This window comes from Pongo abelii, chromosome 1, assembly GCF_028885655.2.
Source record: "Pongo abelii isolate AG06213 chromosome 1, NHGRI_mPonAbe1-v2.0_pri, whole genome shotgun sequence".
NCBI classification, from domain to species: domain Eukaryota; kingdom Metazoa; phylum Chordata; class Mammalia; order Primates; family Hominidae; genus Pongo; species Pongo abelii.
The window spans coordinates 4,304,853-4,321,173 of NC_071985.2; the positions used below are offsets into that span (position 1 = coordinate 4,304,853).

Genomic DNA, 16,321 nt, shown 5'->3' on the forward strand with positions numbered 1-16,321 from the left:
TGGGGGCGCTTAGCAGTTCAGAAAGAAAGGACTTTCACTTCCCTCCTCAAATATTTACCCCTCAGGTCCTGAGAGGTTGATTCTTCTCACGGGGAGTAACCAGAGGAGTCACCCCCACCTCCCCCAAACCACCTCCTTCCACCATAAGTGGAATGGCACTTCCTGCCCCCTTGGCATAGGATCTGCTGCAGATTATGGTGGGCCTCCATTTTCCATTAAAGTCCAGGAGTAAAACCATATATGGTTGCATAAATTAAAAGTCACTCTTGAATTCAGTGCTAATAAAACTTTCTGCAATGATGGAAATATTCTGTAGCTGCATCGTCTAATACGGTGGTCACCAGCCATATGTGGCTACTGAGCACTTGAAATGTGGCCAGTCATTCTGAAGAACTGAACTTTTAATTTTATTTCTTTTTTTTGTTTGGTTGGGGGGTGGTTTGAGATGGAGCCTCGCTCTGTCACCCAGGCTGGAGTGCAGTGATGCAACCTCGGCTCACTGCAACCTCCGCCTCCCGGGTTCAAGCGATTCTCCTGCCTCGGCTTCCCGAGTAGCTGGGATTATAGGCGCCCGCCACCATGCCCGGCTAATTTTAGTATTTTTAGTAGAGATGGGGTTTCACCATGCTGGCCAGGCTGGTCTCGAACCCCCGACCTCAGGCTCTTCACCCACCTCGGCCTCCCAAAGTGCTGGGATTACAGGCATGAGCCACCGCGCCCAGCCTCTAATTTTATTTCATTTAAACTTCGTTTATTTAGAGACAGGGCCTGCTGTGTTGCCCAGGCTGGAGTGCAGTGGCGTGATCACAGCTCACTGCAGCCTCAATCTCCCGGGCTCAAGTGATCCTCTCACCTCAGCTCCTGGAGTAGCTGGGACCACATGTGTGCACCACCACACTCACCTAATTAAAAAAAAATTTTTTTTGTGGAGATAGGGGTCTCACTATGTTGCCTAGGCTGGTCTTGAACTCCTGAGCTCAAGTGATCCTCCTGCCTAGGCCTCCCAAAGTGCTGGGATTACAGGTGTGAGCCACCACCCCAGCCATTTAATTTTTTTTTTTTTTTTGAGACGGAGTCTTGCTCTGTTGCCCAGGCTGGAGTTTAGTGGCACGATCTCTGCTCACTGCAACCTCTATCTCCCGGGTTCAAGCAATTCTCCTGCCTCAGCTTCCCGAGTAGCTGGGACTACAGGTATGCACCACCATGTCCGGCTAATTTGTGTATTTTTACCAGAGGTGGGGCTTCGCCATGTTGCCCAGGCTTGTCTTTAACTCCTAAACTCAAGTGACCCTCCTGCCTCGGGCCCCCAAAGTGTTGGGATTACAGGTGTGAGCCACCGTGCCTGGCCCCCAGACATTTAAATTTAAGGAGTCACATATTGGCTGGGCACGGTGGCTCATGCCTACAATCCCAGAACTTTGGAAGGCCGAGGCAGGAGGATCACTTGAGTTCAGGAGTTCAAGGCAAGCCTGGGCAATGTGGTGAAACCCCGTCTCTACCAAAAATACAAAAACAGCCCGGTGTGGTGGTCTGAGTCTGTGGTCCCAGCTACTCAGGAGGCTGAGGTGGAAGAATCACTGGAGCCTGGTAGGTGGGGGTTGCAGTGAGCTGAGATGGCACCACTGTACTTCATCCTGGGCGATAGAGTGAGACTCCAGAATCACATATGGCTAGTGGCTATGGTATCTGATGGCACAGCTCTATATAGAAAACATAGAGACACCAGAGGTCTCCCATGTCAAAGACATGTCTACTCTTGGGACAGTGTTGCAATAAAAAAGGTATCATCTTAAAAAGTTTGAGAGATCTAAATAAATTTAAGTCTTTTTTTTTTTTTTTTTGCTAATGAGGTGAAAGAGTATCAATTCCCTTAAAAAAATTTAACCACCAGGCAAAGGTCTTTTTGCAAAAAAAAATTTGGAGTGTTTTAAAAATAATGAGTTTTTTTTTCTCTAAAAATTGTATCCTATTAAATAAAAATTTAACGACCAAAATAAAAAGGTTTTGGGGATTGTGGAAATAATATATTAAGAGGGATTATAGTTATAAATGACAAGAATTTGGATTGATCTGAACACTCTCTTTCTTGCTAAATCAAGCCTTCTTTCATCTGTCAGGTTTTCCTGAGAAATGAAGAGGTAAAACTCTGCGGCAATAACTTGGATATATGTTAGTTGGGCTATACCAGTGGTTCTCAGCCTTAGTGGTACATTGGAATCATCCAGGCTAGTGGTACATTGGAATCATCCGGGCTATTCCAGAACCACTGGGCTATACCAGTGGTTCGCAGCCTTAGTGGTACATTGGAATCATCTGGGCATCTTTACTAAAACACTGGTGCCTGGGCCCCATCCCCAGAAATTCTCATTGAATTCTATCCATGCTGAGCCCAGACCAAACGTTCTAGGTGACTTTACTCACTAATTACTGACCTAACTCATCACCACCAGGTGATTCTAATATCCAGCCAGGGCTGAGAGCCACCACGCCCGGCTAGTTTTTGTACTTTTTGTAGAGAGGGGGTTTTGTCATGTTGCCCAGGTTGGTCTCAAACTCCTGAGCTCAAGCGATCCTCCCACCTCGGCCTCCCAAGGTGCTGGGATTCCAGGCATGAGCCACCGCACCTGGCCTCTGTTTTTCTTTTGTAAATTACCGAGTCTGTGGTATTCTGTCACCACAACAGAAAGCAAACTAAGACAGGTGGTTTATGATGCAGAAGAGCATCTACTTTTTCTAGCTTCAGGAAAAGAGAGCGTACGTCCCTCCTTCTCATCTTTAGGATTCTTTCACCAGACATCAGAAGAGCAGAGCCTGCAGTTTTTAGGGGTGAGTGCTTGAATCCCATCAACAGGCACTGAGGAGGGGGATGGAAGCAAGCTGAGAAGCGGAAGACTTTAAATATATATATTTTTAAAGGGCAGAAAGGAGTATTAACAAGTGCAGTATGAGGCCTGCAGTATTTTGCATTTGCAGTGTAGACCTGTTAGTTCACAGCCATCTGATCAGCTGCCCCATTTATCCCTGAAGTTTGAGGCATCCATGCTGTTTCCATCACAGACTTCTCACCCAGAAAGCTGCAGGGACTCTATGACTAGACACACCAGGATATGCCAGTCTTTTTTTTTCTGAGACAGAGTCTTGCTCTGTCATCCAGGCTGGAGTGCAGTGGCATGATCTTGGCTTACTGCAACCTCCACCTCCTGGGTTCCAGCAATTCTCCTGCCTCAGCCTCCCAAGTAGCTGGGACTATAGGCATGCGCCATCATGCCCGGCTAATTTTTGTATTTTTAATAGAGATGGGGTTTTGCCATGTTGGCCTGGCTGGTCTCGAACTCCTGACCTCAGGCGATCCGCCCGCCTCGGCCTCCCAAAGTGCTGGGATTACAGGCCTGAGCCACCACGCCCAGCCTAGGGTATGCCAGTCTTTAAGGATCTGTCCTGATGTGCTGTTACAGCTTCTTTGGATAAGCCTGCTCCTGTGGCTCCGCCCTCTTATGATCAGACAAGACTTCCATAGGTTGACTTGGCCCCTCCCTGTTGTAGCTCAAGCACATTTCTTCCCCTGTCAGCTTCTATGGAGACAGCAAGCAACCATTTGGGTCCTTGCAATCGTAAACAAACTGTTTTTAAATCATCAGTGAAGGAAGGGGGACATCACACACCGGGGCCTGTTGTGGGGTGGGGGAGGGGGAGGGATAGCATTAGGAGATATACCTAATGTAAATGACGAGTTAATGGGTGCAGCACACCAACATGGCACATGTATACATATGTAACAAACCTGCACGTTGTGCACATGTACCCTAGAACTTCGAGTATAATAATAATAATAATAATAAAAACAATTCTAGCCAATAATTAAAAGGTTCCAACGATTGATATAGCCACGAATGTGGAGGAATTTAAAATCTTTTTCTCAATGAAAGAAGACTTACACAGCTAGATGAATCTCTAAACGGGTAAAACTAATTTATGTTCAAAGAAATCTGAACCTTGATCATCTGAGGGGTTGTAGTGTATAAGATTTGACTGTAAGGGGGCCCCAGTGAACTTAATGGTATATTGGAAACACTCATTTTTGTTTTAGAAATATGAGTTACAGCCATGTACATATTTTTCAAAACACATCAAACTGTAACATTTAAGATCTCTGCATTTAATTTAAACATATCTCAATTTCAAAAATGAAAAAAAGAACAAAAAGGAGAAGATTAAAAATTAAACTCCAGGACAACCAATAAGTTATAGAAGAGGAGAAATGTGATCATTGTTCTCGACACTGCTTTGTTGTGAATAATACTAACAAAGGTAAAACAATGAAAATACAAAATATCAACTTAAAAAAAAAATCTTCAGTGAAATTCTTCCCAGGTCAAGAGCCAAGAACCTACAGCTGCTATAACTTTTTTTTTTTTTTCTTTTTTAAAGAGATGAGGTCTTACTCTGTCATCCAGCCTGGAGTGCAGTGGGGTGATTATAGCTCACTGCAGCCTCAAACGCCTGAACTCAAGCCATTTTCCTGCCTCAGCTTCTCTGGTAGCTGGGACCACAGGCATGTGTCACCATATCCAGCTAATTTTTAATCGATTTTTAGAGTTGGGGGATAGTTATGTGGTCCAGGCTGGTCTCAAACTCCTGGGCTGAAGCGATCCTCCAACCTCGGCCTTAGGAGCGGCTGGGATTACAGGTGTGAGCCCCCACACCCATCTAAAAATAATCTCCATTCTCCAAGTGCCTGCTCTGTGTCAGACACTGCACTACGTACTTTACACACACTGTTTCATTTCAGCCTTCAGTAGTCCTATGAAGTAAGTAGCATTATTCTCATTTTACTGGTTAAGAAACTGAGGTTTAGGCCAGTTACGGTGGCTTACACCTGTAATCCTAGCACTTTGGAAGGCTGAAGCGGGTGGATCACTTGAGGTCAAGAGTTTGAGACCAGCCCCGCCAACAAGGTGAAACAACATCTCTACTAAAAATACAAAAATTAGCCGGGTGTGATGGCACATGCCTGTAATCCCAGGTACTTGAAAGGCTGAGGCAGGAGAATAGCTTGAACCCGGGAGGTGGAGGTTGCAGTGAGCCGAGATCACACCACTGTGCTCCAGCCTGGGCAACAGAGTGGACTAGGTCTCAAAAAAACAAAAAAAAACAAAGACAAAAAAAAAACAAACTGAGGTTTAGAGAGATGAAATGTTTTTCCCAGCATGAAAATCCGAAGTGTCAGAGGCTAAGGTCAGCCCGGGCCCTGCTGGCTCCCTCGTGACGCTCTTCACTGCCTTGCTGTTTCTGCAGTGACTTGAAGGAAGGGAGTCGGAGAGGGGCCGGGCTGCAGTCATGTCTCTGCAGTACATGAGGGTGAGGGCTCTGAACACCATCCTCATGGGTGCCTACTAAGATAGTCAGGCTGTGGGATCATCCCACTTGCTTCAGCCTAGACCTTCCTGTCCATGAAACTGCACACATTTGTGGGCACTCGCCACGTGGCTGCCGTGAACGCCCGTGGACATCGGGACATGGCAGTGACCCAAACAGAAAAAACCCCCACTCCCAATGGCATTTTAGAGGGGAGACAGACAGTTAACAAGGTTAGTAAGTACAGCATATGTTATTTACTTATTTATTTATTTAGAGGCAAAATCTTGCTCTGTTGCCCAGGCTGGAGTGCAATGGCATGATCTCGGCTCACTGCAACCTCCACCTCCCAGGTTCAAGCGATTCTCTTGCCTCAGCCTCCCAAATAGTTGGGATTACAGGCACCTGCCACCACGCTTGGCTAACTTTTGTATTTTTAGTAGAGACAGGATTTCACCATGTTGGCCAGGCTGGTCTTGAACTCCTGACCTGAAGTGATCCACGTGTCTTGGTCTCCCAAAGTGCTGGGATTACAAGTGTGAGCCACTGCACCCAGCCGCATATAGTATGTTTGATGGCAGTAGTGCTAAGGAGAAAAAAATAGCAGGCAGGGTGAATAAGAAATGCTGGAGAAGGGTGAGCCTTTTTAGAGCAGCCCGTCTGGGGGCAGAGCAGCCCAGGCAGACGGAGTGGAAAGGACCAGCCCTAAAGCCTGGCGTGTGCTCAAGGGGGTCAGTGTGGCTGCAGCAGAGGGGATGGGGCTCAGCAGGGAAGAGCGCGGAGAGATAAGAGGCAGAGTCAGCTAGGGGCTGCAGGCCCACGCTAAGGTCTACGGCTTTTCTCTAACTGAAAATGCATTTAGAGAAGGCTTTTAAGGAGGGGAGTGAGATAATTGAATCAGATCTTTCTGAAAACTGCTGAGAGTAGGTTGCAGCGGGGCGAAGACAGAGCCGTGGGACCTGTTAGGACACTATTGAAGTAACCCAGGTGAGGAATGATGGTGGCAGTGGGGGAGATGGAAAGGAATTGGGTTTGGATGTATTTTGAAGGTATTGCCAGCTAGACTTCCTAATGAGCTGGCTGCGTGGGATGAGAGAATGCAAGCTGAGGAATGTCTTTGGTCTGAGCAACTAGAAGGATAAAGTTGCCTTGAACTGAAATGGGGAGACTGCCAAAAGGCCGGCTGAGTGGAGAACTGGGAGCTCCGTGAGGCTGGAGACACCCATCGTCTAATGGCAGTGGGTAGGTGGGTGTGGAGCTCAGGGGAAAGGGTCTCCCTGAAGATAAAAATTAGAGAATCAGGCCGGGAGCGGTGGCTCATGCCTGTAATCCCAGCACTTTGGGAGGCCAAGGCAGGTGAATCACTTGAGGTCAGGAGTTCGAGACCAGCCCGGCCAACATGGTGAAATCCCATCTCTACTAAAAATACAAAAATTAGCTGGGCATGGTGGCGGGTGCCTGTAATCCCAGCTACTTGGGCTACTTGGCAGGCTGAGGCAGGAGAATCACTCGAACCCGGGAGGCAGAGGTTGCAGTGAGCCGAGATCGCACCACTGCACTCCAGCTTGGGCGACAGAGCAAGACTCCGTCTCCAAAAAAAATCAGAGAATCATCATTATATCCATTATATCCATCTACACCATCAGATATGCAGTATTTAAAGCCATAAGACAAGCTGAGATTTCCTCAGCATTGACTACAGGTATGCAAGAGAACGTGGGAGGATTGAGCCCTGGAGCACACTGACAGTTAGAGTTCAAGGACAGGAAGAAGACAAACAAGGCCGGGCGTGGTGGCTCACGCCTGTAATCCCAGCACTTTAGTCAAGGATAGGAGGACAGGAAAAGAACCAACAAGGCCGGGCATGGCGGCTCACGCCTGTAATCCTAGCACTTTAGGAGGCGGAGGTCGGGGGATGGCTTGAGGCCAGCTTGGGCAACATAGCGAGACCTCATCTCTATTAAATATTTAAAAATTAGCCAGGTGTGGTGGTGGGCACCTGTGGTCCCAGCTACTTGGGAGGCCGAAGTGGGAGGATCACTTGAGCCCGGGAGGTCAAGGCTGCAGTGAGCTTTGATTGGGCCACTGCACTCCATCCTGGGTGACAAGGCAAGATCTTGTCTCAAAACCACCACCACCAACAAAACCAACAAAAGTGCTTGAGAGAGGGTGTCTAGAAAGGCAGGAGGAGAACCAGGAGTGGGCAGCATCCTGGAAACCGAGAGAAGAAAGCGGTTGAAGGAGGAGACAGCGTCAGTTGCATGTCATGTCACCAACGGGTCAAGCAAGAAGAGGGCCGACAGGTGACTGTGGAATTCACCAGTGACCTCAACACCGATTTAGTGGCATGATGGGGGCAAAAGCCCAGCTGTGGTGAATTCGAGTGAGGACCGGAGGAGAGAAATCAGAGGCAGTGGAAGAAGAGCGGCCTCCATTCTTTCAAGGAGTTTTGTTGTAAAAGAAGGTAGAGAAGCGGAGTGGAAGCTGGAGGGGGAAGTGAAGTGAAGTGAGCTGTTTTTTTTTTCTTCTTAAGATGGGAGAAATACAGTAGGTTTATGAGCTGATGGGACTAATTCAATCGAGAAGGAAAATGTGGAGGTGCAGGAGAGAGAAGACAGAGCGGCAGGAGCGATGTCCGCTAGTGGGTCACAGGGGCTGGGATCCCATCCCACGGAGGGGCTGGCGGGGGCAGGGCAGCTCACCCACGCTGCGGGAAGAAGGTTGAGTACTCGGACACAGATGCGGGGGGTGGGTGGACGCGCTGGTGAGAGCGCGTAGGAGCTCTTTTCTGATGGCTGTGATGTTCTTGGTGACATAGGAAGCAAAGTTGCTGAGAGGGAGGAGGGGGAGGAGGTGTTGAAGGTGTAGGGAGAGAAGAGAAGGTATGAAATCATCACCTGGGAGAGTGGGAGAGAGAAAAGACAAGAGAAGTGTAATATGTTTGTGCAGCATCATTCGGGGCCCACTGGATTTTGTCAGCAATGCAAAGGGTGAACAGAGAGTGACTGAGTTTGTTCTCTAGCCATGGGGTGATGCAGGCCCAGAGCGGCTGGAGAGTTCCATTTAACCAGGGTTGTGGTTTCATCAGGAGAGAACCTCAAAGCGAGAGAGAGGTGAAGAAGTCGGGGGGTATAAGCAGATGAATGACCGTAGTGATTGGATCAGGAGGGAGGGGAGGACGTGGGGGCTGGGGGACAGTGAGAAGGTGGTGAGGTCTCTATAGGGCAGGACTGTAGGTCTTGGTGGGCTCATAGGGTTGCTGGAATTGGGGGGCTGAAGGAGTGAGCTGGACAGATAGAGTGGTTGGAGAGCAGGTGTAGGGGCTGTAGGTGTGGATAATGATGAGGTTAAGGGTATGACTCTGGGTGGCTGAGAGGGGAGGGGTGGAGGTTCTGGGCCTGGGCAGTCAGGTTTGCTCAGGCTACACTGACTGGTGCTCCTGTGGGTACTTCTGTCCTCCTGGAGAGCCTCTAGTGAGCGTCATGCTCTCTGTGTGTAGGTGCCAGCAGCTTTGCTTGGGGAAGGGACCCCACAGGTGCCATTGGGGCATAAAGGACAAGAAGGACAGATGAGAGAAACGGGAGAGGGGCAAAACAAACAATCTGGTTTACATTGAGCACCCCATTTATAATTCCCCCTGCTTCACTGTGTCTTCCATTCTGTAACCATAGGCCATCGATGGCTGGTTCTTGAGTGAACGAGTCATCTACTCAATGAGACATTTTGTGTGAGTGTGCAGCCCTGAAGCACAGCCAGGCTGGAAGCCCGGCCCCACTGCAGGACCCTATGCCTAGAAAACTAGCTTTCCCTTTCCTTGAATTCACAGGAGTTCGCTGGGTTTGTTTCATGCTAGTAACTTGTGGGTGGGGAGCCAAGAGGGGTGTGTCCTGTCCCAGGATAGGCGGCTGAGGAGGGTGTGTTTTGGGGGGCAAGATAGATAGGTTTAACCCCGCTGGCCACCACCCCATTAGAGCAGCTGAGGTGAGTTTCTTGTGTCTGCTGGAATCCTCAGTTTGCCTGGGTGTCCTCCAAAGCTGTCCCTCCCTGGGGACCTGCAGACCTGGGCAGCTCCTAACTCCACCTGGAAGTCAGCCGTGCTGTCTCCTGCATGGCACAAACATCTCTGTAAGTGACTGTGCTCTTTGCCATAAAAGAAAGTCTAGTGCTCTCACTGTGTTAGCATTTTACCACCCACCCTCCATCTTCCTGCTGTGATAACCATGCGGGGTGGTGTCCACCAAGCTGAAGAGGGATTTGATTTACTCGACTTGATATCAAGAGGCATTGTACTTTGGGAAGTCACTTACCTCTCTTGGGCCTAGGTTTCCCAATCTGTAGAAATGAGTAATAATTTATGTTTTTCTATAAAGCTGCTAAGATGCTCAAATGAGATACTTATGAAAGTGCTTTGTAAACTGTACGCTGTAAAAACAGGTTACCTGTTATTTTCTTATCTTTGTAGAAATAACAGCAAATAAGTACAAGAAAGATGAGAGAGCGAGAGAGAGAGAGAGAGAGACTGTGAGCGCAAGAATTACACCCTGTATGGAAGACGACTCTAAATAACGTAAGTCTTAGAGGAGCCAGCCATCCTAGACCAGATTCCCATAAAAATCAAACCAGGAAAAAATAAAGAAGAGAAGTTAAAGTTCATTGCTGGAAAACCATGTTTTTCTTTGAGCCCCTGTGGGAGGAGGTTATTATTTTAGTGCAGGAAGAGGACTATAATTCAGTTTTCTCAATCAGAGCCTTCTGATGCGTTACCATGATTCACAGGTTATGACTCACACATTAGAATTCTCACTAGTATATTACCAATAGTTTATATTCCTTAAAAAGGAGATAAGATGAAGAAGAGCGATTACATAATTGTTTTTATTTCAGCTTATACCTTGGGTTTATCTGACATGAAATTTCACAAAGAGAAAGTTTCTCTCTACGTGCAAAGAAAAAAAAAGCTCATTACTTTATTCAGAAATCACATTTCCAAAATGCTTGTTAACCTCAGTACTTTTGCTGTCACACTTGGTAAACTACTGTGAAGGAAATTAATTTCTTTTGTTATTATTATTATTTTATTTGAGATGGAATCTTGCTCTGTCGCCCAGGCTGGAGTGCAGTGGCACAATCTCTGCTCACTGCAACCTCCACCTCCCAGGTTCAAGTGATTCTCCTGCCTCAGCCTCCCAAGTAGCTGGGATTACAGGCACCCGCCACCACGCCTGGCTAATTTTTTGTATTTTTAGTAGAGACGGGGTTTCAGTATGTAGGCCAGGCTGGTCTTGAACTCCTGACCTTGTGATCCACCCGCCTCGGCCTCCCAAAGTGCTGGGATTACAGGTGTGAGCCACCGCGCCCAGCTGTTATTTTTTTTTAAGAAACTGGGTCTTCGTCTGGGAGGTGAGGAGCACCTCTGCCCGGCCACCCCATCTGGGAAGTGAGGAGCGCCTCTGCCCGGCCGCCCTGTCTGGGATGTGAGGAGCGCCTCTGCCCAGCAGCCCCGTCTGGGAGGAAGTGAGGAGCGCCTCTGCCCGGCCGCCCTGTCTGGGAGGTGAGGAGCGCCTCTGCCCGGCCGCCCCGTCTGGGATGTGAGGAGCGCCTCTGCCCGGCCGCCCCGTCTGGGAAGTGAGGAGCACCTCTGCCCGGCCGCCCTGTCTGGGAGGTGAGGAGCGCCTCTGCCCGGCCGCCCTGTCTGGGAGGTGAGTAGCGCCTCTGCCCGGCCGCCCTGTCTGGGAGGTGAGGAGCGCCTCTGCCCGGCCGCCCTGTCTGGGAGGTGAGGAGCGCCTCTGCCCGGCCGCCGCCCCGTCTGGGAAGTGAGGAGCGCCTCTGCCTGGCTGCCACCCCATCTGGGAGGAAGTGAGGAGCACCTCTGCCCGGCCACCCCGTCTGGGAGGTGAGGAGCGCCTCTGCCCGGCCGCCCCGTCTGGGATGTGAGGAGTGCCTCTGCCCGGCCGCCCCGTCTGGGAGGTGAGGAGCGCCTCTGCCCGGCCACCCCATCTGGGAGGAAGTGAGGAGCGCCTCTGCCCAGCCGCCCCATCTGGGAAGTGAGGAGCGCCTCTGCCCGGCCGCCCTGTCTGGGACGTGAGGAGCGCCTCTGCCCGGCCGCCCTGTCTTGGAGGTGTACCCAACAGCTCCGAAGAGACAGCGACCATCGGGAGCGGGCCATGAGGACGATGGCGGTTTTGTTGAAAAGAAGGGGGGGAAGTGTGGGGAAAGGAAGGAGAGATCAGATTGTTGCTGTGTCTGTGTAGAAAGAGGTGGGCATAGGAGACTCCATTTTGTTCTGACTAGGAGAAATTCTCCTGCCTTGGGATGCTGTTGATCTATGGCCTTGCCCCCAGCCCCGTGCTCTCTGAAACATGTGCTGTGTCAACTCAGGGTTAAATGGATTAAGGGCGGTGCAAGATGTGCTTTGTTAAACAGATGCTTGAAGGCAGCATGCTCTTCAAGAGTCATCACCACTCCCTAATCTCAAGTACCCAGGGATACAAACACTGCGGAAGGCCGCAGGGACCTCTGCCTAGGAAAACCAGAGACCTTTGTTCATGTGTTTATCTCCTGACCTTCTCTCCACTATTATCCTATGACCCTGCCATATCCCCCTCTCCGAGAAACACCCAAGAATGATCAATAAATACTTAATTAAAAAAAAAAAAAAAGAAACTAGGTCTTACTCTGTCACCTAGGCTGGAGTGCAGTGTTGTGATCATAGCTCACTGTAACCTCAAACTCCCAGGCTCAAGCAATCCTCCTGCCTTAGCCTCCTGAGTAGCTGGGACTACAGGCACACACCACCCTACCTGGCTGATTTATTTATTTATTTATATTTTTATGGAGACAGAGGTGTCGCTTTGTTGCCCAGGCTGGTCTTGAACTCTTGGCTTCAAGCAATCCTCTTGCCGCAGCCTCCAAAAGCGCTGGGATTACAGGGGTAAGCCACTGCACCTGGCCAGAAATTAATTTTTTTCTTTCTTTTTTTGTTTTTGAGATGGTGTCTTGCTCTGTTGCCCAGGCTGGAGTGCAGTGGCACACAATCTCAGCTCACTGCAACCTCCACCTCCCAGGTTCAAGCGATTCTCCTGCCTCAGCCTCCCGAGTAGCTGAAATTACAGGCACGTGCCACCATACCCAGATAATTTTTGTATTTTTAGTAGAGACACGGTTTCACCATGTTGGCCAGGCTGGCCTCGAGTGATCCACCCGCATGGGACTCCCCAAGTGCTGGGATTACAGGCGTGAGACACCACTCCTGGTCCAGAAATTAATTTTTCTAAGGTCAGCAATACAAATAAATCAGTGTGAAACACCCCTAACCCATAAGATTTCTTCACTATCAATAGCCATTCTAAAACACATTTATTAGATATTTTTGAATTATGTTATTGTGAACTATATTTTTCAAAATTAGAAAAATCCACCAGTTCATCAAAACACAAGTAAATACTCTCTTTTCTACCACCCACTCATGTCATCAAAAAGATCAATCAAATATAATATAAACATCAAGCCAGACACACCAAAGTTATTAGAATGGCTGGGTGTGGTGGCTTATGCCTGTGATTTGGGAGGCTGAGGTGGGAGGATCCCTTGAGCCCAGGAGTTTGAGACCAGCCTGGGCAACAGAGCAAGACTCTATCTCTACAAAATACACAAAAATTAGCTGGGCATGGTGGTGCATGCCGTGTTCCCAGATACTCAGGAGGCTGAGGTAGGAGGATCACTTGAGACTGGGAGGTCGAGGCTGCAGTGAGCTGTAATTGTGCCATTGCACTTCAGCCTGGGCAACAGAGCAATGAACATTTTATTTATTCCATTTAATTGATGTCAAGCTCACATAATCACAAATATTCTAATCTGGGAGATTCAAAACCTGTTGATGATCTGAACGTTGTCTAGATTCTATTTAAATGTCTCCTGTGGGCTGCAAAGCTACACACTTACCATGGAATAAAGACGTTAATGTACTTTTTGAGTTAAACCACTTTGACTGCATTAGGCCAGGTCTACACTGACTTCATAGGATATTGAAATATGATGATGATGAATGTTTATGACTTACCTGAGTAACTAAAGTGGTTTAGGCACTTTGCATGTATGTTACTTATTTATTTATTTTTTTGAGACATAGTCTCACTCTGTTGCTCAGGCTAGAGTGCCATGGTGCAAACCTGGCTCACTGCCACCTCAACCTCCTGGGCTAAAGCAATCTTCCCACCTCATGCTCCCAAGTAGCTGAGACTACTGGTGTGCACCACCATGCCCGGCTAATGTTTTTTTTTTGTTTTGTTTTTGTTTTTGTTTTTGAGATGAAGTCTCGCTCTGTCGCCCAGGCTGAAGAGCAGTGGTGCGATCTCATCTCACTGCAACCTCCACCTCTCGGGTTCCAGCGATTCTCCTGCCTCAGCCTCCCAAGTAGCTGGGATTACAGGTGCATGCCACCATGCCTGCTAATTTTTGTATTTTTTAGTAGAGATGGGGTTTCACCATATCAGCCAGGCTGGTCTCAAACTCCTGACTGATCTGCCTACCTTGGCCTCCCACAGTGCTGGGATTATAGGCGTGAGCCATCACACCTGGCCCTGGCTAATTTTTTATTAATAATTTTTTGTAGAGATTGTGTCTCACTATGTTGCCTAGGCTGGTTTTGAAATCCTGGGCTCAAGAAATCCTTTCGCCTTAGCCTTCCAAAGTGCAAGATTACAGTCATGAGCCACCATGCCCAGCCTCATATACACATTTTACTTCATCCCACAATACTGAGTTTGAGAAAACAGCCTCAAAGAGGTTAAATCATCTACCAATGGTTACTCAGCAAGTGGGTGGCTGAGCCGGAATCCTAAACCATGTCAACCTTTTCCCATCATATGACACAATGCCTAAATAAATGTTCTACCAAATGCAAGGCGAAGCTCAATGTGAAGAATTTTAACAAGGCACTGGATTCAGATCAAAATTTTAATTTGGAGCCCAAATCATTTAGATCAGTTCTCTGCCTTGGTTAACCTAATCAGTGGATCTCTACTTCACTGGGTGCCAGAGGATTGGGTCTCAAAGAATATGCACTTGAAAAAACTAGGAGGAAAAAAAAAATCCTTTGGGCAACATGTCTTCAAAAAAATCCACCAAAACTCCCTTTGGGGCTGTGGTTTTCCCACCGAATCAGATAGGAATCAGGTCTTACATCAGTTTCTTGCCGCCCAGAAATTTCAAAGCAACAATGTTCAGAAGGAAACTGAGAAAGCATGACAGCAACAAAAATGGAAGGAACCAATGGCTGCAAGGTTCTTGCGTGATGTGACCTCAGCTAGGTCACCTTTTCCTAGATTGATAGGTTTGGCACCTGCTGTGATTGGACTGGGCTCCTGTGCTTTTGGCAGTGAGGGTCCCATAGCCAGAGCTCACTGTTGTCATTCCTTTCAGGAAATTCTCTTGAGGCAAAAGAGATGCCTCTCGAACTAACTGAGCTTTAACTTAATGGAACCCAGACAGGAGCTGCATGATCCAACTTCCTATCCAGGGATTCTGAGAGGCTGAAGAATTCTAGCCAAGAAAACGTAAGCTTGTTGGAAGGAATTTATAGCAATGTTATCTCCTAAGACATTCCACATGCCCACTCCCATCACCCCAGTAAAATATGTTGAATTTCCGGGTACGGTGGCTCATGCCTGTAATCCCAGCACTTTGGGAGACTGAGGCAGGCAGATTGCTTGAGGCCACGAGTTTGAGACCAGCCTGGGCAACACGGTGAAACCCGTCTGCCGAGACCAGCTCGGTCATGGAGACCCTAACCCAGTGGCACTAGAGGAATTAAAGACACACACACAGAAATATAGGGTGTGGAGTGGGAAATCAGGGTCTCACAGCCTCCAGAGCTGAGAGCCCCGAACAGAGATTTACCCACATATTTATTGACAGCAAGTCAGTGATAAGCATTGTTTCTATAGATTATAGATTAACTAAAAGTATTCCTTACAGGAAACAAAGGGATGGGCCGAAATGAAGGGATGGGTCTGGCTAGTTATCTGCAGCAGGAGCATGTCCTTAAGGCACAGATTGCTCATGCTATTGTTTGTGGTTTAAGAATGCCTTTAAGCGGTTTTCTGCCCTGGGTGGGCCAGGTGTTCCTTGCCCTCATTCCATTAAACTCACAACCTTCCAGCGTGGGCGTCATGGCCATCACAAACATGTCACAGTGCTGCAGAGATTTTGTTTATGGCCAGTTTTGGGGCCAGTTTATGGCCAGGTTTGGGGGCCTGTTCCCAACACCCATCTCTACTAAAATTACAAAAATTAGCCAGGCATTGTAGTACACACCTGTAATCCCAGATACTTGGGAGGCTGAGGCAGGAGAATCACTTGAACTCAGGAGGTGGAAGTTGCAGTGAGCCGAGGTCGCACCACTGCACTCCAGCCTGGATGACAGAGCAAGACTCTGTCTCAATAAACAAACAAACAAACAAATAATGTTGAATTGAAGCATAGTATACATTCAGAAAAGGGCATAAATCCCTAGTGGATAGCTCCATAAATTTTCACAAGGTGAACATACCTGTATAACCAACATCAAATCAGGAAATAAGACATTACCAATAACCAGAAGCCCTTCAAGCCCCTTCTGTTTCTCTCCAGAGCAGACACTCTCCTGACTTTAATTGTTACAGAATATATTAATTTTGCCTGAGTTTATATTTTATAGAATTGGAATTCAGTGTTGTACCTTGTGATGGTTAATTTTATGTGTCAATTTGATTGGGCCACAGGGACCCCAGACATTTGGTTAAACCTTATTCTGTGTGTCTGTAAGGGTATTTGTGGATGTGATTAACATTTGAATTTGTGGACTAAATAAAGCAGATTGCCCTTCCCAATGTTGGTGGGCCTCATCCAATCAGCTGAAGGCCTAAATATAACAAAAGGCTGCTCCTCCCAAGAGTCAAAAAATTCCTCCTGCCTGATTGACTGTTTT

At 48.0% G+C, this 16,321-nt stretch overlaps 1 long non-coding RNA gene across 1 annotated transcript in view; it reads left to right on the forward strand.

The window, feature by feature from the left end:
* The window catches only part of LOC129058184 (uncharacterized), a 35,923-nt gene extending 20,972 nt beyond the window's left edge, over positions 1 to 14,951 (forward strand). The window contains exons 2-3 of the long non-coding RNA XR_008523137.1: positions 9,818 to 9,922; positions 14,776 to 14,951. This is a non-coding gene — a long non-coding RNA (uncharacterized LOC129058184). The remainder of the gene's footprint in view (positions 1 to 9,817; positions 9,923 to 14,775) is intronic.
* Positions 14,952 to 16,321: the final 1,370 nt, after the last annotated feature.